Here is a 26,377-nt window from a genome sequence, read left to right as displayed (position 1 = left end):
TATATAAAGATTTACTTATGTCATTCATAAAACTATTATGTACTTCCATTTTTTCCTTCATCATATATAGGTGCCAGCTGAATCTTAGGCCTACCCCTTCCAAATCCAACATTTCAATATTTTTAAGTTCCATCCATTCTTTTAACCATACTAACCCTGCCGCATCATGATATAATTCTAAATTTGGCAACCCGAATCCTCCCCTTTCCTTTTTATCTATTAAAATTTTATACTTTATTCTAGGTTTTTTTACCTCTCCAGATGAATTTTGATATATCTTTTTTTCCAATCTTTGAAACATTTTGCTCCTCCCAGAATTGGTATATTTTGAAAAAGATACATCATTTTAGGTAATATACTCATTTTTACGACCGAAATTCTTCCTAATATTGATATTTTTAATTTGGACCAAATTTCTAGTTTTTGTTTAATCTCTTTCCAGGTTTTTTCATAATTCTCTTGATACAAATCAATGCTTTTTGTTGTCATCTGTATTCCTAAATATTTTATTCTTTTTCTTATTTCAATACCTGATATTTCCTGTAATCCCCCATTTTCTAATTTTTTTACTAAAATACCACTCTTTTTATAATTTATTTATTAAATATTAATTATATTTAATAATTATATTCCTTATATTATCTTTTGTTTGCCTCCCTTTGACGAAACCGGACTGATTTTCATGAATTATATCTTTTAGAATTAAATTTAATTTTTTTGCCAATACCCCTGCATAAATTTTATAATCGCAATTTAATAATGATATGGGTCTATAATTATTTGGTAATTCTAAATCTGAATTTGGTATTGGTAATAATGTTATCGTGGCTTCTCTCCAACTTTCTGGCATTATACCCTTTATCGGGATTTCATTTATTAGGTGTTTTAATGGTGTTATTATTATTTCTTCTAATTCTTTATAATATTCTATTGGAATACCATCAGGGCCTGGCACTTTCCCATTTTTTTCCCACACTTTCCCAATTTTTCCCAACCTCCTTAATTTCATTTTCTGGGAAAAAAAATCATTTAATATTTTAATTTTTTCCATGGGTATTTTTTGGTAACTTACTTTTTTTTTTTTTTTTACAAATTCCGCAATTTCCTGTTCATTAATTTCTTCCTTTTGATAAAGATTTATATAAAATTTTCAAACACTTTTCTTATTTCTTGAGGTTTCTCTATAATTTTATCTTCCATTCTTATCCTATTTATTATTAAATAATTAATAGAGAGTGCCCAATTCTTCCAGTGCTCAGCACCCAGCGTCCCTGCCTCCACATTCTGTAGCGGCCGGCAGTTATTGGACGATCCATTGGTTATGGCCAGTCCCCCCCTCCTACCATGGGGGGGGGGGTTGCAGGGATAATTACCCCCATATTATCCCTGAATATTTGCATGATTGGGGATTGTTCTGGGATTGTGTGTGGGGATTGTGGTAGCTTAAAGTTGGGTTTCAGTACAGCAAGAAGGGAGTTAGGAAGGAGTCAGCCATATTCCTTTTTTGATGTGTTCTTCTGCGTTGCATCCAACTCTGCTATTTCTTCTTCTTAAAATTGGTGTTTGCATGTTTGTTTAAAAAAAATCCAGCTGAGTCTCTCTCCTTTCCTGCTTTACTCATTTTTTTTTCAATTTTTTTTTTATTGATAGTGTTATTTATTAGGGAGGATTGATCATAGGGAACCCAAGTATGGGTTCAGTATCTGTCTGCTTGGAGTCTACACCCTGGTGCCCCAGTGAGACCTTGCTTGCCTGGCTTGCACCCACAGCAAAGTTCAACACTGGCCAACTTCCATTGTTCTGGTTTGGAGGGGTTCAAACCCAGGAGAACCATTCCATCAACATGGAAATTGTGGGATGATGTACTGATCCTGGGACCCAATGCCATGCCATAGCTGGGACTGTAGCTGCCATGCAGTGTTGAACCTCTTGTCCTGATCTTCGACTCTTTAGCTTAGACTCCTGGGTGGTCCCACCAACCTTTCGCCAGTAATAACTTTTTTTTTGGGGGGGGTAGAGGGGAATAACTTTTGTTCAGGAAAGATTTCCCCCTTACTTCTCTGTCGTCATGTTCAGTTTGCAAGCATTGCATATATTTTGATTGCGTATGGAGTGAGTTGATACAGCTGATATGCTTCACAGCACCACTTAAGTCGCAGGAGAGCCCATCCTCCATCTCATCTTTTCTTATACCTTATAATGTTCTCAATGAAAAAAGAAAAATAATGTTCCTCATAGAGGTGGTTAGTTGCCCAGGCAAGAGCATGATGTGACCCAGGAGAGCAGCAAAATAACCAGACTGTACAGCGGTGATGGGATAAATCAGGTCAAATATTTCTTGACAGCAGCAAGCAGGGCAAGGGTTGCCACTGGGAGACCATGGTGCAGACTCCAAGCAAGCAGATACTGAACCCTGGCTTGGATTTGCTGTGGTCAATGCACCCTTCAGACCTCTTATGGTTTCCCCCCTATACTATGTTGATCCTGCCCAATGCCATTTCTACCCTCACACAATGTTCTTCTCTCTAACAAAGGAAAGCCCAGTGGCAGAGCTTCATGCTCCAGAACTGGGAGTGGGGCGCACATTTTGGGGCGGGGCAGGTGCCCGCGATGGCGCCCCTTGGAGCCCGCTGCTCAGGGCAGCCCGCCCCCACCGCCCCTATCTTCCTACGCCTCTGGGAAAGCCATAATTTCACTGAGGGAAAGGCAAATAAGCAGCAACAACACCCAAGTGTCTCAGTTTTAGAGAGAAAAATCATTTCTGGCACTGTCAAACAACATCCCAAAATTGCTCTGTAAAGGCTCTAACCCAAGGGTGGGCGAGAGGGAAGTTATCAAAGCAAAGTGGCTGTGTGCTCCAGGGGAAGCAGCCCTACATAGGATTTCCCTTCCCCTCTACAGCAAGGGCTCACGGGACTGCTTTTTCCCATGAGCCCACCACACAGAAAAGACTTTGCTGCAATCTACGGGCTGCAGCGCTGCCGGGCAAAGGTGCCCCATGCTTATTGGGCACGGAACGGGACTTATAAGAGAAATAAGTCAAATGAGCAGGAAGGGAAGAAGCACACACAGACACTTTCGTTGCAGAGAGGTACAATTTTATTCTGCATGCCAATGGGCCGGAGCGTAAGAGCAAATGTAGTTACCTCCTTCAGCCTGATGATCTGTGAGAGAAAAGGAAAAAAGAAAGGGGGGGGGGAAATAAGACAAAGTAGTAAAATTTAACCTCTGGCCCTTGAACAAGCGTACTACTCCAGCCATTGCTGATTTGTGGTCATATATTCAAGTATGCTATTGATATTAGAATTCACAACAACAAACAAGAACAACCACCAGCAGGACGTGTCTGCCTTGACAATATGTGGGGCAAGTGTAATGTGTGTGCAAGCCGCCAGCAAGAATATTTGAAACTCACTATCTTCAATTCACTTGCAAGCGAATTAATACTTTAAATACCAAGTATTTTTCATAAAGGTAAAGGTAAAGGGACCCCTGACCATTAGGTGCAGTCGTGACCAACTCTGGGGTTGCGGTGCTCATCTCGCATTATTAGCCGAGTGAGTCGGCATACAGCTTCTAGGTCATGTGGCCAGCATGATAAAGCCGCTTCTGGCGAACCAGAGCAGCACACAGAAACATTGTTTACCTTCCCACTGTAGCGGTACCTATTTATCTACTTGCACATTGACATGCTTTGGAACTGCTAGGTTGGCAGGAGCTGGAACCGAGCCACAGGAGCTCACCCTGTCGCAGGGATTCGAACCGCCAACCTTCTGATCGGCAAGCTCTAGGCTCTGTGGTTTAACCCACAGCACCACCTGCATAGAATCATACAATCATAGAGCTGTAAAGGACCCCAAAGGTCATCAGGTCCAACCCCCACAATGTCTAGGAGCTTTATACTTAAAATAAAACGCAGCATTCAACATTCTCTGTACATTTTCCTGTAGGACGATAGTCAGGCTATCTCAGTCCAGAAACCTTCATGTCACTCGGTGCTGGTAAATGGCATTCCTATCCACTCAGGCAATCTGGGCTGCTCCTGACAGAACTTGTGGGGTGGGTATGTTCTTAAAGAAGACTTAACCTTAGTTGAAGAACTAAGCTGACTCTCCCACAAGCATTGTATGGAACTATATTGAAAAATTGTTTACCCCTTCTCCAAAATGGGACTTTATTCCCCTTCAAGCTTGACTTCTAGGCTAGTCCTGAACACTAGCTTTTCAAGAGACTTCACACGCCAGGAATTTAGCTCCTAAGTACTTTCATGATTTGACTCCTACCGGTAGTAGTACACAGTGACCTAACTGAGTCCTTCTTAGTCTGTGCTGTTTTGATTAAATGACAGAATGCATGGCTGTTACTTACCCTCTCCCTGCTTAACTCACCTTGAGGCTTTCTCAGCTAGGACAGAGGTGCTTCAATAGCTGCGACTCCCTGTGCTTCTTGAAGAGAGGCAGATCTTTTTGCCTGGCCACACGCTGCTGGATTATACGATCTGAAAGTAGTTGGTTAAGGTCAGTGCAGCGGTGGAGGAAGCCTCTCAGGACAGCGTGTGCAGTGCCCATAGGGAGGGACAGCACGGGGCGCACAACGCACATGGGGACAGGGCGTGCCGTGGGGTCTCAGCTGCACTACAGCTGGGGGAGAGGAAGTGGGGATACAGAGCAGATACAGACACATGGCTCAGGTGCGCTGCAGGCCTCGCGGTGAGTGCCGCCGCCCGTCATTTTGTCACCACCCCCCTCGCTGTGACACCTGGGGTGACTGCCCCCAATCCCCCTTCCTACACCCCTGGGTCAGCGTGTTGTTTCAGCTACTCCATCTCAAAACTCAGTGCTAGGCTGAAAGACCAGGCTGGAAGACTGCCCTGATTTTTGTTAGGTAGAATTGATTTAATTCACACGTGGATGAAAGTTTAAAAAGGGAAATGGTTTCCTTGAATTAAAAGAAGGCACTCATGAATGGAATTGTCTGAATGTATGCATCACTTGGGTCCATGGACAGAAATATTACCCAGTTGCCTTGCAGCAAATTTGACCTCTACCGCATGTTCCAACCTGTGCGTGATAGCAATCACAGTTAGCAGTGCTAAGACATCGAGCGTAAAAGTCTTCACACTCCTTTTCAGTAGTTACCTCTAAAAAGGAAAAAAAGTGGAGAATCATAACTGAAACCATTCTCATATATTTCATACAACAGTATGCACATATACATTCAATCTAAACTGATGCACATATTCTGCAAAACTACATCTCTATAATTTTGTATATAATTTATATACTTATATAATATATAAGTATATGAATTATTGAGCTATTTTTAACACCAATAATGCATAAACGGTTTGAACATGAGCAGACGCTCGATGCAAGAGGAAGTCTGATAAGGGCAGAGGTTTCCAGATGGGAAACCAACAAATTCTCTGCAAAAAAAAAGCCCTTTTCAAATAAGTTTTTTCCACTATCTCTAAATTTGAATAAAGGAAACATTTTTCTATTGCTTATGATCTTAAAAAATTGGGGACACTCAATTAAATCAGTGGACAGCTGTTTTTGGACCGGCGGGAGCAAGTAGAGAAATTCATGGAGGATATAACTATCATGGAGCCTTCTGCATAGAATCATAGAATTATAAAGTTGGAAGAGACCTTAAGGGTCACCTAGCACAACATTTTGCAATGCAGAAATCTCAAGTAAAGCACCCATGACAGATAGCATCCAACCTCTGCTTAAAAACCTTAAACGAAGGAGAGTCCGCCACCTTCTGATTGAGTCCGTTCCACAGTCAAAACTCTTACCATCAGAAAGTTATTTATGAAGTTTAGTTAGAATCTCCTATCTTGTAACTCGAATCTATTGTTTCATGTCCTACCCACCAAAGCAAGAGAAAACAAGCTCGTTCTTTCTTCTATGTGACAGATATTTGAAGATGGCTATAATATCTCCTCTCGGACTCATCTTTACCAGGTTAAACATACTGTCAGAGGTTGTTGTGGCTACTCTAGAGTAACGACTCTCCACATGCTTGTTTTTTAACAGTCTTTATTGGTGCACTCTATTTAAAGTGTAACGGGATGTTGGAAACATGTCTGCTCATTCCGATCCAGAATCTGGCACTGCCCCCCTGCGCGATTTCTCCCAACATAAGAGTCGTGGGACAGTGAATCTCCTCCCCTTTCTTCTCCTCCGTAATTCCGGAACCGGGGGAAAAGGTCTACGCTCCGTGCTTTCCCTTTCCCCCTCTCCCCTTCTCTCTCTTCCTGCCTGTGGAACCGGGGCTCTCCCATGCTGCTAGAGCTCTGGCACTCTCTCTCCGTTTCCTGACTAGCCTCTCCAGAGCCCGCGCTTCCATCGCTGCTAGGGGAGGAGCTGCTTCTGATGAGAGGGGGAGGTTCTCTGTACTCTCTTCCCCTTACACATACCAAACTCCTTCAACCATTCGTCATAAGACTTGGTTTGGAGACCATTGATCATCTTGGTCACCCTTCTCTGCACAGGTTCCAGCTTGTCAATATCCTTCTTAAACTGTGGCGACCAGAACTGGACATAGTACTCCAGTTGGAGTCTGACCAAGGCAGAATAGAGTGGCACTATTAGTTCCTTTGATCTGGACACTATACTTCTGTTAATGCAGCCTAGAATAACATTAGCACATTAGCATTTTTTGCTGCTGCATCACACTACTGACTCATGTTTATCTTGTGGTCTACTAAGATCCCTAGATGTTTTCCGCATGTACTACTGACAAGCCAATTGTCCCTCATCTGATACTGGTGCAGCTGATCATTCCTCCCTAACTGTAGAACCTTACACTTGTCCCAATCTTTAAAGGCTGCATTGAATCTTGATTCTGTCTTCTGCGGCATTAGCTACCCTCCCAGCCTGGTGTCAATTGCAAATTTGTTGAGCATCCCCTCAATTCCTTCATACACGTTGTTCAAAAAGACATTTTACAAAACAGGCCCAGGACAGGACCCTGCAGAACCTGACTTGTCACTTTCTTCTAGGACGATGAGGAACCTCACCCTACCAGCTTCTCCACAAGAATATCACGCAGAAATCTGTCAAAAGCCTTACTGAAATCAAGATATACTATGGCACAGCATCCCCCTGATCCACCATGCTTGAAACTCTTTATATAAATAATATTCATCTGGCATTACTTCTTTTTGAGAAACCCATGCTGGCTCTTAGTAATGACAACATCAATCTATCAGGGGCTGTTAGCTTTAATGGTAGAGAGAAGCCCCCACAGAGAGCTGATACAAAATGTAAGGGGGTGTGAGAGATATGGAACTCAGCATAATGGACAGATTACTCCCCAAATGTGAACTTGTCACTCCTTCAAGCCCATCACTTTAAACATCTGGTACATGGCTGGCTAGGTTGGCAGGAGCTAGGACTGAGCAACTGGAGCTCACCCCGTCGCGGGGATTCGAACCACCGACCTTCTGATCGGCAAGCCTTAGGCTCTGTGGTTTAACTCACAGCGCCACCCAGGTCCCCACAGTGCCAACCTAGCAGTTCGAAAGCACGTCAAAGTGCAAGTAGATAAATAGGTACCTCTACAGCGGGAAGGTAAACGGCGTTTCCATGTGCTGCTCTGGTTCGCCAGAAGCGGCTTTGTCATGCTGGCCACATGACCTGGAAGCTGTACGCCGGCTCCCTCAGCCAATAATGCGAGATGAGTGCTGCAACCCCAGAGTCGGTCACGACTGGACCTAATGGTCAGGGGTCCCTTTACCTGTACATGGCTGGCTAATGATTAGCCATCTACATTTGTCCCATCATCCCTGGTCATTGACAATGCTGCTAGGGATGATGAGAGTTGGAGTCCTCTAAGCTCTGGAGGACCACCTCTTGACCTCCCCATCCTATTGTTAATATTTGCATTCTCCAATTATAAGTTATGTCTGAATGTTTCAAAAATGGATATATGTCTTACCAGGAATCCACATTTCAGAAACCAGGCATACCCCTGAAAAAACAGCAAGGAAAAGCCATTGAACCTTCATAGCTGATGTTCAAAAAGGATCTCAGATCAGACAGCAATAACGGAAAAGAGCTATGTGACTGTTCTGCAGCTTATGGAATACCAAGTGACCGCTTATTGATCAGGCTCTGTGATATACTAACATGTCAGTTCTGTTCATTAATCTTCCTGTTGTGATGCAGGTGGCAGAAGAAACTCTCAAGAGAACATGGTGTCCAAGAGACAGGAAGTTAACACACAGTGCATTAATCTGACCAGGCATTCCAGGATTTACTGGGCTGGAAATATTGTTTCTATGTGCCTTGGTGATGGCTTGCTAAGTGATTTCATTCTTGAAGTGTCATGCAACGCACTCACCACCTTTGACATGACTACCAGTGTGCCAAATGAAACAGCTCTAGTGGGCAAAATTGTCAGAATTCAGAATAATAGAATCACAGAGTTGGAAGGTACACCAAGGGTCATCTAGTCCGACCTCCTGTAATGCAGGAATCTCAGCTAAAGCATCCATGCTTTGCATTGAGAACAAATAACATTATAAGGTATGAGGAAAGCTTGGGTGGAGAATGGGCTATCCTGCTACTTCAATGATTCTGTGACGTATATCAGCTGCATCAACTCACTCCATACCTAATCCAAGATCAGGACAAGAGGTTCAACACTGCACGGCAGCTACGACATTGCCCCAAGAAATGCCCATAACCACTCCCCGAATTAGTAAGTTCAAGATATGGTCTGCTCATGCATGGGATCCCTGTGCCTTGCAGGAATGTTGATCTCACCAGCACATGCTCTCTCTGCATGGCTGGATCTGCTCCCTGCTATAGATGCTGCAAGTTGCTTTGGGTTGCCTAGGACAAAATAAATTGACTCACCAAGTTAATTAATCATAGTAATGGTTCTTGGTCCTCTTGGTCCTCTGATACAAGGCCTAGTCCACCTCTTGGTGATCCACCCCACCGAGGGCATTCTCCCTATTCACTCATATCTGTAAGCTGATTTAATATTCAGATCCTATGTCCGTCTATCATAAATCACAATGTAATTATCTTCTATCAAGTGAGAGCTCTTCGATAGAGAGTCAATCTGTCAATTCCTCTCCCGGAAGTTTATGTCTCATGGACTGGTTTGATGCAGAGGGGGAGGGGGGATCCAGCTGGGGAACCCACAAGGGAAGAGTTACAGGTAGGTAGCTGTGTTGGTCTGCCATCAAAAAAATAAATAAAAGAAAAAGAAAAAATTCCTTCCAGTAGGATCTTAGAGATCAACTAACTTTGTCATTGGTATGAGCTTTCGTGTGCATGCACACTTCTTCGGATACACTGAAGCAGACATCACCAGACCCTTATATATATTGGGAGGGTGGGGAGGGGTATTACTCAGAAGGGTGGTGGGAATGGGTGATCGGCTGATAGGTGTGGAAGAAACATTGATCAGAAACAAGGGAAGAAACATTGATCAGTGGCTATGATGGCTAAGTGGTGCTTCAGGGGATATGATACCATTTTTCCAGTCCAGTGAATCTTGAATGCATCGTTAATGTACTGTACAGAACTTCTTGAACAGCAAGGAAAAACCAGCAAATCAGTGTTGCTTGACAAGGATCTTGGTTATTATTGTTAACTGTACCACACTGAAACCATATTTCCAACCGGGTGAATCGTGAAGGCATTGCCAGATTAATGTACTCTGCCACAATTTCCTCTCATTAGCATAGCATGGCCTCTTGAGGGGTGACACAGGGAAGACATTTTGTAATTCAATGTAAAATGCCTAGGGCTCCAATCACTGGAGATTTTGTAATCCCCAGAAGGGTGTGCATTGCCTCTTTATTACGTTTCAGGTTGGGATACAAGGAGCATCCACCTTGACCTTCTTGGAGCTATGAAGACCATACACTTTTTCAATGTTGTGCTTGCTCTGCTATTCATTCCCAATCCAGGTAAGCAATTACTTGAGGAGAGGAATGAATAATCTCACCATGTAGGGCCAACACTTATCCCGGATTCTTCTTCCTCTTCTGTTTTTGTTTCCAAGTTCTACCTTTCCAACCAGCCTTCCCTATGGTGGCTTATGAGGCGGGGAGAACCTGACACCCGGCACATTGAAAATGCCTTTCTGGGGAAGCAAGGTGACGAGCTAAAAAGCTCTTTTTACACTGGGTCTGCTTGGGTCTACTTGTTGCGAAGGTACCTTTTAACCACTCAGCTCTAGGCAAAGGCCAACCATCATGCAGCTCTGGGACAGGTAGGGATGCTCTTACATGGTGTCACAAGATCAACTGACTTCATGTGACATCTCACAACAGCATCCTCACCTTGTCCTTTACAATTGAAATTCTGCAAGTTAAATGCACATGTTGTGCAATTTTCAACAAGGGCAGAGGCCTGAGTACACTGGGTACCAGCGGCAGGTTTGTGAGGGGGTTGTGGTAGCTTAAAGTTGTGTTTCAGTACAGCAAGAAGGGAGTTTGGAAGGAGCCTGTCATATTCCTTGTTTGATGTGTGCTTTGGTGTTGTACCCATCTCTGCTATTTATTCTTGTTAAAAGTGATGTTTGCAGCTTTGTTTGTTTAAAAAACATTCACCTGAGTTTCTCTGCTTGCCTGCTTTACTCAAAAATAATTTTCTTTTACTGATAGTGTTGTTTATTATTACTATTATATTCTATTTATTATTCTATTATATTCTATTTATTATATATATATTTATTAGATTCTATTTTAATAACCATCCAGCTTGAAGTCTCATGGCAGATAAAGGTCATTTGTTGCTCTGTTACTACAGGATTCACTGGTGTGTCAGATCTAAAATCGTGCATGTATGGTGATGTGCCTGCATACTGTGTAATGAAGGAATGCCCTCTCATCTATTCAGACATTGGAAGTTGTGGGAACGACATTCGTTGCTGTTATTCTGGTAAGAATAAAGATCCTATTAAAAAATGCTTAGTGTGGATGTGAACAGATACCCGGATCTGATTTCTGGCCCAGTTTGTAATTCAGATTGTGTCTGATTCTGGACCAATCAAGCTCATCATGTATCCATGAAATTGAAATTTTGAAAATCCTATTGACTTATATTAGGAAATCAGGGTGCTGATTAATGCCTATTCTAGAGAGGGGATATTGCCTCCCTGCTTGAAGGAGGCAGTGGTAAGAACACAAGTTAACAGCCCTCCCTAGATTCAAAAGATCTAAGTTATTACTGGCCAGCTGCCATTCTCTCCTTATTGGGCAATGTTCTTGAATTATCATAAACCAGATCCAGACGTTCTAGGAGGAAATTGATTTTCTAGATCCATTTCAATTGCGGTTGAGACCTGGTTTTGGCACTAAACACCCTGTATTATGAGAGGAGAGACAGTGGAAATGTGTCTTTGTTAATGCTCCTCAACCATTTAGGGTCTTTTGATACCACCGAGGCTCCATTACTTTGGCCACCTCATGAGAAGAGAAGACTCCCTGGAAAAGACCCTGATGTTGGGAAAGATTGAGGGCACTAGGAGAAGGGGACGACAGAGGACGATGTGGTTGGACAGTGTTCTCGAAGCTACGAACATGAGTTTGACCAAACTGCGGGAGGCAGTGCAAGACAGGAGTGCCTGGCGTGCTATGGTCCAAAGGGTCACGAGGAGTCGGACACGACTAAACGACTAAACAACAACAACAACAACGATACCACCGAGCATGATATGCTTCTGAAGTGACTGTCTGAGTTGTTGTTGTTGTTGTTTATTTATACCCCGCCCATCTGGCTGAGTTTCCCACGCCACTCTGGGCGGCTTCCAACAAATACCAAAATACATTAAAATACTGTATCACAGATTAAAAAGTTCCCTAAACAGGGCTGTCTTTAGGTGCTTTCTAAATGTCAGGTAATTGTTTATCTCCTTGACCTCCGATGGAGGGGCGTTCCACAGGGCGGGCGCCACTACCGAGAAGGCCCTCTGCCTGGTGCCCTGTAGTAGAGGGTGGGTGGCACTGCTTTGCGGTGGTTCTGGTCCAATTTGGATAGTTGTTTCCAAAAGGTGATGTTTGGGGAGTATTGGTCAGGGGGTGCTGGGTGTCAAGAGCTGAGGTGACCTCGGAGTACACAAGTGGTGGGTGAGGGAGCCCAGCCAGCCAGTCTGCCAGCCCTTGGTGTTGGGAATGAGCAGACAAGTGGGAGGCTGGGAAGGCTGGCAGGTGCCATGCCTTCTCTACAAGAGGGTGGTAACCCGAGAACCGGTCTTTTCTGGGGTGAATTCCCATTTATGGAATGCTCTCCCCAGGCCAAAAATGTATCTTTATAAAAAGGTGTTTGGCTGACAAAACCATATGTGACCTTTGAAATAAGTTTGAGGGAATGGATTCTGTTCTTTTATTTTTTGTTATGTATTCTCATTTTGTATTTTTATGTTGTAAACCACTCTGTGATCTTCAGATGAAGAATGGTATACAGAAGTAGCAAATAAATAGCTTCAATTTAATTTAATTGACTATTTAAACCTAAACAGAGTTTCATACAAATAGCAAGAAATAAAACCCACTCCTCCCTTGTAGAGTACGGATTTGCCTCAAAATAAGATGCCACTTCTGTCCAGCTCTAAGTTTTCACTAAGTTTAATGAAATATTTGCCATTGCAAAATGTCATTCCAAAAGGTTAAGAATGGGAAATGCAGAACATTAAAGAAAGCGAAATGGATAAAACCACAAATCCTTGCTCAAGGCTGAGGTTACCAAAGTTTGTGCCTGCTGGACCTCTACTGGTACCCAGGAAGTCTTTGAAGACAACACTCTCTGCCCCTTCATGAAGAGTAGAAAAAGAAATATTGGTTTAGGGTGTTATATTCAGATGGCATTTCACCTGCTTTCACCTTTCAAACAGAATGAGAGGGCGAGCGATGGAATGAAGACTTGTGCAATATATTTTTTCTCTCCGGGTGTATATGCAGGGCAAGATCTTGTAAGAAATGAAGGGCAATGTAGGAGGAAAAAGGCGTTATGTTTCAAAACCCGATGCAATGAGCATTATCGTCCTATAGGAAAATGTGCAAAGAATGTTGAATGCTGCCGCTTAATGTACCGGTAAGTATAAAGCTCCTAGACATTGTGGGGGTTGCACCTGATGACCCTTGGGGTCCCCCAGCTCTACGATTCTGTGATTCTAAGAAAAATACTTGGTATTTAAAGTATTGATTCACTTGCAAGTGTATTGAAGATGGTGCATTTGAAATATTATTGGTGGCGGCTTGCATACTCATTACACTTGCCCCAGATATTGTCAAGGCAGACAGGTCCTGCAAGTGGTTGTTCTTGTGTTTGTTGGTGTGAATAATAATATCAATAGCAATAATACTTTAATTCATAAATATAACACCACAAATCAGCAACAGATGGAGTGTTACGCTCATTCAAGGCCCAGATGTTAAATTTGACTTTGTCTTATTTATTTTCTTTTGATTCCTTTTCTCTCACAGATCATCAGGCTGAAGGAGGTAACTACATTTGCTCTTACACTCCAGCTCATTGGTATGCGGAATAAAATTGTACCTCTCTGCAGTGAAAGTGTCTGTGTGTGCTTCTTCCCTTTCTGCTCATTTAACTTATTTCTCTTATAAGTCCCATTCCATGCCCAATAAACATGGGGCGCCTTTGCCCGGCAGCGCTGCGGCCTGTAGATTGCAGCAAAATCTTCTCTGTGTGGTGGGCTCACGGGAAAATGCTGTCCCAATGAACCCTTGCTGTAGAGGGGAAGGGAAATCCTATGTAAGGCTACTTCTCCTGGAGCTCACAGCCATTTTGCTTTGAGAACTTCCCTCTCACCCACCCTTGGGTTAGAGCCTTTACTGAGCAATTTTGGGTTGTTGGTGTCGGCATGCAGAGGGTTGAAAGGCCAGCTGGCTAGCTCCCAGCTGGGTCATCTCCTTCCAGCTATCCCGCTGTAATGTGAAACATGAAGCTTCTCTTCTCTTTGTGTCTCATGGTAGTCCTCTCCTGGTACCTGTAAAAAACATCTGGCGACATCTGGCGACTGAGGCAGGGCCCAGTCCTGCAAAGCACTACAGGCCCCAGAGCCTGACTCCTGCCCACATCATAAGTTATCAAGAACAAACCATTTACGTAGTCTGCATGTAAAATGTCTTCGTTGTCCTTCCTTATGAAGCAAATCCCCTTCTTGAAGGAAATGTGAAAAGTCTTGCTCTTCCAGCTGAGACACGCCGAGCAAGTTATCAGCTGAGCCAGGGACATATAGAACTCTGCTGATTGTAGTGTTCAAGCTCTGAAGCTTGACTGTTCCTTCACCAGCAATCGGCAACAATTTGCCATCCGCTTGATGAATTGAACCCTCCTGTGGTGTGAAGGAAACAAACAAATGCTGATCTCTGCATATGTGGCGAGTTGCTCCCGAGTCCACAACAAAGTGACCCTTACCCTTTGGGGTAGAAGTGTGCACAATCAAAACATTGTTCTGCACCACTGTGGGCTTCTTGGCCCCCTTCTTCCTGCTGCCTGTAGACTCGACACTTTGTTTACCTCTTGCTTTGGACGTTGCTTACAGTCCTTGCAGAGGTAATTTTGCTTCCCACAGAGATAGCATTTCACAGCTGCCAATGCTCTAGGGCCCTCTGGTGCTTGCATCGCTGTCTAGGGTGACGTAGCAGCCTGCTCCCCCTGAAGATTGCAACTAGCACCCTCGGCGTGCCTGCGATCAGCCTCATTCTGGAGCACTGCCAACACCTTTGACGCAGTTAAATCCTGTGCTGGAAGCGCTGCCAACTGGCTCACAATAGCACTATATCTGTCTTCTAAGGAGTCCAGAATAAGCACAGAAAACAAGGCCTCTGGAATCTCAAAGCCTCTGTGGAGAAGCTCTTGCCAGAGAGATTTTAATTCCAGTACATGACTGCGTAAATCCCCTCCTGGCTTCAGCTTCTTCTTGTGCAGTTATCTGAAGTAGAGCAGCACAGATCCAGCCTCTACTCTCAGATGAGCCTCTTTCAAGGATTCCCACATCTCATGTGCAGTCGTCTTGCTAGTCAACGTAATTAGCTCCTTCGGAGACACAGACAGGAGGATCACACCCATGGCTTTAGAATCAGCAACACACCATTCCACTGTCACAGGAGCAGGGGCATCATCTGTAATGGTATGCCACACTGCAGCCCTCCTCAACAAGGCTTCACAATAGACAGCCCAGGTCTGATAATTCTCCCCAGTCAAACAGTCAAACAGGGACATTGGGTGCTTCCCAATGCATCCTGTAAAGGATCCATTTTTCTGCTCTTTGCTTCAGCTAGGAAAATAGTCAATTACAGTGCTTATCTGGCAACTCGTAAATCAGGAGTGCCTGCTTCTCTTAGCCGGCTCTAATTGCTTGGCATGGACTTCAAAGCCTTCCTGCTTTAGCAGCCAAAGTACGCTCCACATTACCTCAAAAATCCCGGAACAATGCAGCAACCGACAGCAGCCCTACTCCGGTGTAAACGCCTTGGGTCTGGGCCCATAACCTCGTTGTCGGTATGCAGAGGGTCAAAAGGCCAGCTGGCTAGCCCCCAGCTGGGTCGTCTCCTTCCAGCCGTCCCGCTGCGAAGACCCATCGGCCTCTGCTCTGATGTAAATCAGAGAACCAGGCCTCCCAGACGCTGGGCACACTTTATCAGTAGAGCAAACTTCGCAAACAGAATAGGCATCAGGTTTGTGTGGAAGCATACTACAACTACAGATTTATTAATCATAAATCAGGACAAAAGAAACATGTTGTCTCTCTCTTTGTATTCTCAGTGAGAGAGAGTCAAAAGCAAAAGCAATAACACAACGGACGTTCCTAGCATACTGCTGGAATGTAAACAGACATGTGACATGTAACAATCTCACACATCTGCTCCTTAAGGTGGAATGGAAAATTCCCAACAGTTGGTTGACAGGGCCAGAAATAACCGCCCCCCCCCCCCGGTAAAACTGAGGCACTTGGTTGCTGTTGTTTGTTTGTTTGCCTTTCCCTCAGTGAAATTATGGCTTTCCTTTGTTAGGTGGAGGAATATTGTTTGTGTGAGGGCGGAAATGGCATTGGGCAGGCTCAACACAGTATAGGGGCAAACCTATAAGGGATCTGAGGGGTGGATTGACCACAGCAAAGCCAAGTGTGGGTTTTGGTATCTCCTTGCTTGGAGTCTGCACCCTGGTCTCCCAGCGAGACATCGCTTGCTTGGCTTGCACCACAGCAAACCTCAACACTGGCCAACTCCCATTGTTCTGGTTTGGAGGGGTTCAAACCCAGCAGAACCATTCTGTCCACATGGAGCTTGCGGGATGATGTACTGATCCTGAGGCCCAATGCCATGTCAACCCTTGCCTTACCTGCTGCTGTCAAGAAATATTTGGCCTGATTTTATTTTTATTTTATTTATTTATTTATAAATATTTTTTATTAAATTTTCCAAATAAGCAAAATAAACTACATTCAAACATATATTCCCTCCCTCCCGCCATTCGGCTTAGTAGCTCCATCTGAGTCCCACAGTTCCTTATTTTATATCAAGTTCACATCATAGGATTAATTTCAATCCCGCAAGTATCTTCAAACTTCTACAATTCATATTACCACATTTTTTCGCTCCATAAGACGCACCCTTTTCTCTTAAACAGGAAGGGGAAATGTCTGTGTGTCTTATGGAGCGAATGCATGGTCCCTGGAGCCGAATTGCCCAGTGGCGAAAAGCAGATCTTGCTGGGTTTTGTTAGAAACCGGGAAAGAGGTGTTGAAAAGAAGCCGCTGAGCAGCTGATCCCAAGTCGATCAGCAAGCCAGATAAGGGACACTAGCAATAAAAGAGGCTGCCTGGGAGCGGGGAGGTAAAGACAGTGAACTTGCAAGGAGAGTACTAAAACAAGCAATGAGGAGAGAGATCGGCAAGCCAGAGAAGGGGTGCTAGCAATAAAGGAGGCTGCCTGGGAGGTGGGAGGTAAAAGCACATGGATCCTCAGGATTTTTGCATTGGGTCACCCCAAATTCACCATCAGATCACACAGCATATCCATGTCTATAGCCTGCACCAAAAAATCACACATCCACTGTTTCGCCGGGCTGCAATGGTGCAAAAAGGTGGTTACAAAGCACGGATTCACATGGATCCTCAGGATTTTTGCACTGGGTCACTCTAAATTCACCATCAGATCACATAGCATGTCCATGGCTATAGCCTGCACCAAAAAAATCACACATCCACTGTTTTGTGGGGTCGCAATGGTGCAAAAACATGGTTACAAAGCACAGATCCACATGGATTCTCAGGATTTTTGCATTGGGCTACCCCAAACTCACCGTCAAATTACATATCATGTCTCTGGCCACAGAATGAACCACAAAAATCATACACCCACTGTTCCGTTCAGAATATTTTTTCCTTGTTTTCCTCCTCTAAAAACTAGGTGTGTCTTATGGTCAGGTGCATTTTATGGAATGAAAAATACTGTGCTTTAATCCATAAATTTACTCCATTCGTTCTGGAACATTGTCTCTCTCTGGTTTCGGATCCCACAGGTCAGCTTTGCCAGTTCAGCATAGTCCATCATCTTCGTTTGCCAATCTTCAATCGTTGGGATCTCCTGTAATTTCCATTTTGAGGCTAATAAAGTCCTCGCCACGGTTGTTGCACCACTGTACAGTCTGGTTATTTTGTTGCTCTCATGGGTCACATCATGCTCTTGCATGGGCAACTAACTACCGGTACCAGTATTATTATTATTATTATTATTATTATTATTATTATTATTATTATTATTATTATCTACAAAGTGCTTTAACATTCAGATCATGTGTCTGACTATCATCAATCACAATGTAGATATCTTCTATCAGCAGAGAGCTCTTAGATAGAGGGTCAATCTGTTAATTCTTCTCCAAGAAGTGTATACAGTCATACCCCGGGTTACAGCCACTTCAGGCTGTGTGTTTTTGGGTTGCGCTCCATGCCGAACCTGAAAGTTTCAGAACAGGTTACTTCTGCGTTTTGGCACATGCACAGAAGCGTGCAGACATGGGTTGTAAGTACTGAAGGTTGTGAATGTGCCTCCCGCAGGCAACCCAAGCGTCCACTGTACTTCTCATGGACTGGCTGGATGCAGAGCAATGGGGGGGGCACCAGCTGGGGAATCCACAAGGGAAGGAACATTGATCAGTGGCTATGATGCTGAAGTGGATACCTAGGTGCTTCGAGGGATATGAAACCATATTTCCAATCCAGTAAATATGGAATGCGTCTTGTCAGGCATTCAGAGTCCTCCTCTCCCTTCAGGAACTTCACAGATAAGAATAAACGAGCAGTTGATATATTTATAGTCCTTTTATTGCAGCCGGTGGCACTGTGGGTTAAACCACAGAGCCTAGGGATTGCCGATCAGAAAGTCGGCGGTTCGAATCCCCACGACGGGGTGAGCTCCTGTTGCTCGGTCCAAGCTCCTGCCAACCTAGCAGTTCAAAAGCACGTCAAAGTGCAAGTAGATAAATAGGTACCGCTACAGTGGGAAGGTAAATGACTTTTCCATGTGCTGCTCTGGTTCACCAGAAGCGGCTTTGTCATGCTGGCCACATGACCTGAAAGCTGTATGCCGGCTCCCTCGGCCAATAAAGCGAGATGAGCGCCAGAACTCCAGAGTCAGTCTCGACTGGACCTAATGGTCAGGGGTCCCTTTACCTTTACCTTTATTGCAGCGTCATGTTGCAAGCACAAATAAACTGCTCTCTGGAAGGAGGGCAGTTGACTATTCTTAATTCTCCTTCTGACTTCTGCAGCATTTTACGTGCCGACAGAAAGTTCCTACCTCCCTCTTCCCCCTCCAGCTCTCCATCGGAGAGAAGCTGGTCTGCCATAGAATGCATTCCCCAGGCCTCATCTTCTGACCATTCCCGGACACATGGTGAGGATAATGTACTGTAAAGAACTTGTTGAACAGCAAGGAAAACTCAGAAAATTAGTGTTCCTTGACAAAGATCTTGGTTATCAGAGGTATCTGAAACACACTGATACCATATTTCCAACTAGGTGAATCGTGAATGCATTCCCAGATTAATGTACCCTTCCACAATTTCATCTCTCTTGCATACCATGGCCTCTTGAGGAGTGACACAGGAAGGCAATTGATAATTAAATGTATAATGCCTAGGGGTATTTTGTAATATCCAGAGGAATATAAGACGCACCAAAACACATTGCCTCTTCATTTCCTTTCAGGTTGGGATACAAGGAGCATCGACCTTGACCTTCTCAGAGCTATGAAGACCATATACATTTTCAATGTTGTGCTTGCTCTGCTACTCATTCCCAATCCAGGTAAGCAATTACTTGAGTCCTAAATGGGACAGGAATGAGTAATGCCACTGTGTGGGGCCAATGCTTATCTTCTTCTTCTTCTTCTTCTTCTTCTTCTTCTTCTTCTTCTTCTTCTTCTTCTTCTTCTTCTTCTTCTTCTTCTTTTCATTTCCACATTCTACGTACATTTCCAATTCCTGTATATGGTATCTACTTGCACTTGCAAACTGCTAGGTTGACAGGACCTGGGACAGAGCAACAGGAACTGACCGCACTGCGGGGATTCGAACTGCCAACCTTACAATCAGCAAGTTCAAGAGGCTCAGTGGTTAAGACCACAGCGCCACACATATCTTTCCCAACTAAACACCTGGCACTCTGAAAAGGCTTTGCCAGGGGAGAAAGGTGAACAGCTGAAATGTTCTTTTCACACTGGGTCTGCTTGGACTTACTTGGTGTGAAAAAAGCTTTAAACTCTCATCCTTCCTTTTTGGGCAACGGCCGATCTTCTTGCAGCTCTGGGACTGGTAGGGATGCACTTACATTATGTCACAGGATAAACTGACTTCCTGTGACATCTCACAACAGCATCCTCACCTTGCCCTTTACAATTGAAATCATGCAGGTTAAAGGCCCATGTCATGCAATTTTCAACAAGGGCAGAGGCCTGAGTACACTGGGCACCAGCGATGGGTTTGTGTGGAGATTATGGTAGCTTAAAGTTGGGTTTATGTACAGCAAGAAGGGAGTTAAGAAAGAGTCTGCTGTATTCCTTTTTTGATGTGTTCTTCTGTTCTTCTTCTTGCACCTATCTCTCCTATTTCTTCTTGTTAAAATGGATGTTTGTTTGTTTGTATGTTTGTGTGTTTTAAAAACACATCCACCAGAGTTTCTCTCCATTCTCTTACATATTTTTTGGTGATATTTTTATTTATTAGATTTTATCTTATGTACCATTCTACCTGAATTCTCTTGTAAGTGGAGAGGTAGCTAACGGTCATTTGCTGCTCTGTTACTACAGGTTTCACTGATGTGTCAGATAAAGAATCTTGCATGTATGGTGATGTGCCAGGGTACTGTATATTGGATGAATGTATTCGTGGCTATTCAAAAATCGGAAGTTGTGGTAAAGACATTCTTTGCTGTCACAAGGGTAAGAATAACGACCATATAACCAGATCTGATTTCTGGCCCAGTTTGTAATTTAGACTGTGTCTGATTCCAGAGCTACCCAGCTCAACCTAGATCCATGAAATGAAAAGCTTTGGAAATCCTTTTGACTTATATTAGGAAATCAGGGTGCTGATTAATGCCAGTTCGAGAGAGGGGATATTGCCTCCCTGCTTGAAAGAAGCAGTGGTAAGTTAAGAACCCTCTTGAGATTCAAAAATTCTAAGTAATTACGGGCCAGCTGCCAATCTCTCCTTATTGGGAAAGGTTCCTGAGTGGGTGATCAGAGACTAGACGTTCTCAGAGAATACTGATTTTCTAGATCCATTTCATTTGCGCTCGACACCTGGTTTTGGCACAGAAACTCCCTGAATAATGACCTCTGTCAGGAGAGAGACAGGGGAAATGTGTCCTTTTTAATGCTCCTCAATAGAAATACATTATTGTCACTGTACCTCTTGTTTACAGTGAGATTATACTGAGCAAGGTATGCTTCTGAAGGGACTGTCTGAGTTGGGGGTGGGTGGCACTGCTTTGCGGTGGTTCTGGTCCAACTTGGATAGTTGTTTCCAAAGGGTGATGCTTGGGGAGTATTAGTCAGTGGGTGTTGGGTGTCAAGAGCTGAGGTGGCCTCAGAGTACACAAGTGGTGGGTGAGGGAGCCCAGCCAGCCAGTCTGCCAGCCCTTGGTGTTGGGAACGAGCAGACAAGTGGGAGGGTGGGCAGGCTGGCAGGTGCCACACTGGCCTTCCTTGTCATTGCCTTGCTTGTCATTGCCTGGTAGCTAAGTGGCTGGTGCCGAAGGGGAACCTTTCTGCCACACAGGCCTGGTGGCACCCACTGCTACCACCCAAGGTGAGTAAGGTACTGACCTCACATTCACCATTAGCCAGTCTCCATTGGGAAATTAGGGCTGGGGGCATCCTCTTCCCAGGACCCAATGGGGTGGCGTGATGAGGCACCTCTCTTTGGGGTGGGCAGGAGACCAAGGGAGGTGGCAGCAGATGCACTGAGTAGTCCCAAAGAGAGAAGAGAGGAAGCTGACCTATATAGCCTGAAATGCCTTTAAATGACACAGGACTGCAATACCTCAAATACTGCCTCTCCCCATATGAACCAACCCAAAACCTGCCTCCATCCTGTGTGGTCCTTCTTTGTCTGTCTTCTCTACAAGAGGGTGGTAACACGAGAACTGGTCTTTTCTGTGATCTTCAGATGAAGAATGGTATATATAAGTAGCAAATAAATAACTTTAATTTAATTTAATTGGCTATTCAAACCTAAGTCGAGTTTCATACTAACAGCAAGAAATAAAACTCACTCCTCCCCTGCAGAGTACGCATTTGCCTCTAAGATCGATACCACTCCTGTCCAGCTCTAAGTTTTCACAAAGGTCAATAAAATGTTTGTCTTTGCATAGTGTCATTTTGAAGGATTAAGAATGGAAAATGCAGAACATGAAAGAAAGTGAGATGGATAGAACCGTAAATCCTTGCTCAAGGCAGAGGTTACAAACATGGTTCCTTCTCTACCTCTACTGGTACCCGGGAAATCTTTGAAGACCACACTCTCTGCCCCTTCATGAAGAGTAGACTTTCCACCTGGAGGTTAAAGTGAGGAAGAAGTGGATTGAGCTATGAAAATTACAAATACTCATTTGTCAGAAAACATTTGCTAAACTAATGTAGAAGTAGAACTATTGGTTTAGGGTGTTATATTCTGATGGCATTTCACTTGCTTTCTCTCTCTGTGTGTGTATACAGCTGACGATTTTGTAAGAAATAAAAGGCAATGTAAGGCGATGAGAGGGTCTTGTTGGAAAGACCAATGCATTCCAGGATATGCCTTTTTAGGAAAATGTGCAAAGAATGTTGCATGCTGCTATAGTAGGTAAGTATAAAGCTCCTAGACATTGTGGGGGTTGGAACTGATGACCTTTGGGGTTCTTTCCAGCTGTACGATTTTTGACTCTATGAAAAATACTTGACATTTAAAGTATTGATTCACTTGCAAGTGAATTGAAGATGCTGTGTTTTAAATAATATTGGTGGCGGCTTGCACACACACATTACATGTGTCCCAGATATTGTCAAGGCAAACACTTCCTGCAGGTGGTTTTTCTTGTGCATGTTTTTGTGAATAATAATAGCAATAGCAATACTTTAATTTATTGATATAACACCACAAATCAGCAACAGATGGAGTAGTATACTTGTTCAAGGGCCAGAGGTTAAATTTGACTACTTTGTCTTATTTTGTTTCTTTTTATTCCTTTCTCTCACAGATTTGGCTGAAGGAGTTATCTACATTCGCTCTTACACTCCAGCCCATTTGCATGCAGAATAAATTGCACCTGTCTGCTGCGAAATATCTCTGTGTGCTTCTTCCCTTTCTGCTCATTTGACTTATTTCTCTTATAAGCCCCGTCCCGTCCCCAATAAGCATGGGCGCCTTTGCGTGGCAGAGCTGTGGCCCATAAATTGCAACAGAATCTTCTCTGTGTGATGCCAGATTTACATATAAGCTAAACAAGCTATAGCTTAGGACCCCACTTTCTTGGGGGGGCCCCCCAAAAAATTGAAGGGAATAAAACTGGATGAACATTTCCAAAATATAACATAAAAACAAATTACATAAAACCTACATACAGCAACAATGTTTTGTGTTGTGTAGGCTCCATATTAGGTCCATAAATTACCATATACTGTAACATATATTCAACACAAAAGACAGTGACAATTTGTTGTGACGGTGCTACCTACCCTCCTCAGCTCTAATGCAATTTCCAATGTCCAACCACCAAGACCAAAAGTTGTGATGAATTGCTACGAGGTAGATAAAAAGAACCTCTTGGCTAGCCCAAGTGGAATAAAAGTACTACCAGGCCCCCTGGCCAACCAAGGCAACCAACCAAAGTCCATAGCAAGGTCAAAGCTAGCCTAAATGGTGGGCGGGCGGGTGAACTGATGCAGCTGGAGCGCGGCGAGAAAGAGACCGGGTTCTCGCCCTTCTGCTGCTTAAAGGAAGCAGGACACGCCCCCAGCCGGCCGGATTGATCGGCCCCTGAATGATGCGGGCAGGAACCCCCCAATTGCTTAGGGGCTGATCTCTCAGCCCCTGCGCACGTTTATAGGTCATGCCGCCCACAACTCCACCTCCAACCATAACTGCCAAGTTATCCCTTTTTTAAAGGGATTTTCCCTTATGCTGAATAGGCTTCCTCGCGAGAAAAGGGAAAACTTGGCAGCTATGCCTCCGACGCAGGTGCAGAAGTAGTTTTGTGTGGCAATGTCCTTCCCTCCCAGTGAGAATAAGGACATTACAAACAGAAAAACAATAAAAGTAATTAGTCTTTCTATCTAAATACGAGCACATACACCAGAGTTTCAGAGAAAGAAGTGAAAACACAAAGCATTGTGGGTCCACGGACCCCTCCCTCTCACAGCCTCATGCTGACAGGGTCTTTGGCAAGCTGCTGTTGGCAAAATGCAAAGTTCCAACACCAGAGGAACTATTCTTATCCACTTTAGTCCCGTGGGGTTCCGTGATAAAACCAATGAAATGACTGTATCAATTAAGGCCTGCCAATGACTTTTAGGTGTGAGCATAACTCACAACTATCCCTCGTTAGGGCAGTAAGTGGCGTTTGCAATGTCTTTGGGTAACTCCTCATTTCTTCTCAGGCTAATTGATATACAGCAGACACTCAGGTGAAAAGGGTCTCCTGATCTTCTTTATTCATTCCATTTTATCTGCTGCCAACGGGACGCCAAGCTCACTTATTAGAGATGTGAATGCCTCCATAAGCGCGGGGAGAATGAGACTGGGTTCCCGCCCTTCTGCTGCTTAAAGGAAGTAGGACACGCACCCCCGGTTGACCGGATTGGTCGGCCCCGAATGATGCAGGCGAGAATCCCCCAATCGTGTAGGGGCTGAGCTTTCAGCAGCACCTGAGCACGTGTTCGGGTCATGACGCCCACAACTTCACCTCTGACGCAGGCGCGGAAGTGGTATTGATGTTGTTCTTTTGCCATTCCCTCACTGAAATTATGGCTTTCCTTTGTTAGGTGGAAGAACATGGATTGTGTGAGAGCGGAAATGGCATTGGGTAGGATCAACATAGTGTGTGGGGGGGGGGCATAAGGGCTCTGAAGGGTTGATTGAACACAGGAAACCCAAGCGAGGGTTTGGTATCTGCTTGCTTGGAGTCTGCACCCTGGTCTCCCAGTGAGACCTCGCTTGCTTGGCTTCCACCACAGCAAACTTCAACACTGGCCGACTCCCATTGTTCTGGTTTGGAGGGGTTCAAACCCATCAGAAACATTCCATCAACATGGAGCTTGTGCAATGACATACTGATAATGGAACTCAATGCCATGCCAACCCTTGCCCTGCCTGCTGCTGTCAAGAAATATTTGGCTTGATTTTAATCCCATCACCATTGTACAGTCTGGTTATTTTGCTGCTCTCATGGGTCACATCATGCTAACTATCTCTATGAGGAACGTTATTTTTCTTTTTTTCTATTGAGAACATTATAAGGTATTAGAAAAGATTGGATGGAGGATGGGATCACCTGTTACTTAAATGATGCTGTGAAGCATATCAGCTGCATCAACTCACTCCATTTGCTATCAAAATATATGCAATGCTTGCAAACAGAACATGATGACAAAGACTCTTTCTTGGAAGAGTAAGGGGGAAATCTTTCCTGATGTAAAGAATTATTCCCCTCCACACAAACACCAAAAGTTATATCTGGTAAAAGGATGGTGGGACCAAGATCGGGACAAGAGGCTCAACACTGCATGGCAATTACGACATTGCCCCAAGAAATGCCCAGACCCACTGCCCAAACTAGTAAGTCTGAGATATAGTCTGCTCACTCATGGGATGCCTGTGCCTTGCAGGGATGTTGGCCTCGCCAGCACACACTCCCTTTGCATGGTAGGATCTATTTCCGTTTATGGATGATGGAAGTTGTATTGTGTTTCCTTTGACAAAGTAAATCGACTAACAAGATTAATATAGTAAAGAATAATAATGGTGTGTGTGTGTGTGTGTGTGTGTGTGTGTGTGTGTGTGTGTGTGGAATTGCTTCTTGGTCCTGTGATACAAGGCCTAGTTCATCTCTTGGTGATCCCACCCCACCATGGGCATGCTCCCTGCCATAAACGCCATTATTATTGTTATTCCTGATCACTCTTATCTACATGGTGATTTAATATTCAGATAATATGTCTGACTATCATCGATCACAATGTAAATATCTTCTATCAGCAGAGAGCTCTTAGATAGAATCAATCTGTTCATTCCTCTCTCAGAAGTGTATACAGTCATACCTCGGGTTACAGCCCCTTCAGGTTGCATCTTTTTAGGTTGTGCTCCAGGCTGACCCGAAATATCTGGATCAGGTTACTCCCGGGTTTCACCGCACGCGCATGCACACAACTGCTAAATTGCGGCATGCGCAGAAGCGCTGAATCATGACCCGCACATGTGCAGACACACAGACTCGGGTTGCGAACGCTGTGGGTTGTGAATGTGCCTCCCGCATTGATTACTTTCACAACCCGATCTACTGTACTTCTCATGGACTGGCTAGATGCAGAGGAATAGGGGGGGGGCACCGGCTGGGGAACCCAAAAGGTAAGGAACATTGAACAGTGGCTATGAGGCTGAAGTGGATCCCTAGGAGCTTCAAGGGATATGAAACCATATTTCCATACGAGTAAATGTAGAATGCATCTTGCCAGCCGTGTAGCGTCCTCCTCTCCCTTCGGTAAATTCACGGATAAGAAAAAACGAGCAATTGATATATTTATAGTCCTCTTATTGCAGCCTCATGTTGAAAGCACAAATACACTGCTCTCTGCAAGGAGGGCAGTTGGCTATTCTAAATCCTCCTTTTGACTTCTGCA

General features: G+C 44.2%; 1 long non-coding RNA gene across 1 annotated transcript; it reads right to left on the bottom strand.

Annotated features, from left to right (window-relative positions):
- Positions 1 to 2,946: 2,946 nt before the first annotated feature.
- LOC132591845 (uncharacterized) lies at positions 2,947 to 8,128 on the bottom strand. The gene is made up of 4 exons (XR_009557262.1): positions 7,948 to 8,128; positions 5,017 to 5,140; positions 4,389 to 4,498; positions 2,947 to 3,164 (listed from the first exon to the last, which is right to left on the bottom strand). It is a non-coding gene; the product is annotated as an uncharacterized LOC132591845 (long non-coding RNA).
- Between the last annotated feature and the right edge of the window lie 18,249 nt (positions 8,129 to 26,377).

The sequence above is a fragment of the Zootoca vivipara genome, chromosome 3 (genome assembly GCF_963506605.1).
Source record: "Zootoca vivipara chromosome 3, rZooViv1.1, whole genome shotgun sequence".
Lineage (NCBI taxonomy): Eukaryota > Metazoa > Chordata > Lepidosauria > Squamata > Lacertidae > Zootoca > Zootoca vivipara.
The sequence above is the reverse complement of the archived record's forward strand: the minus strand, read 5'-3'. Positions and strand labels throughout refer to the sequence as shown.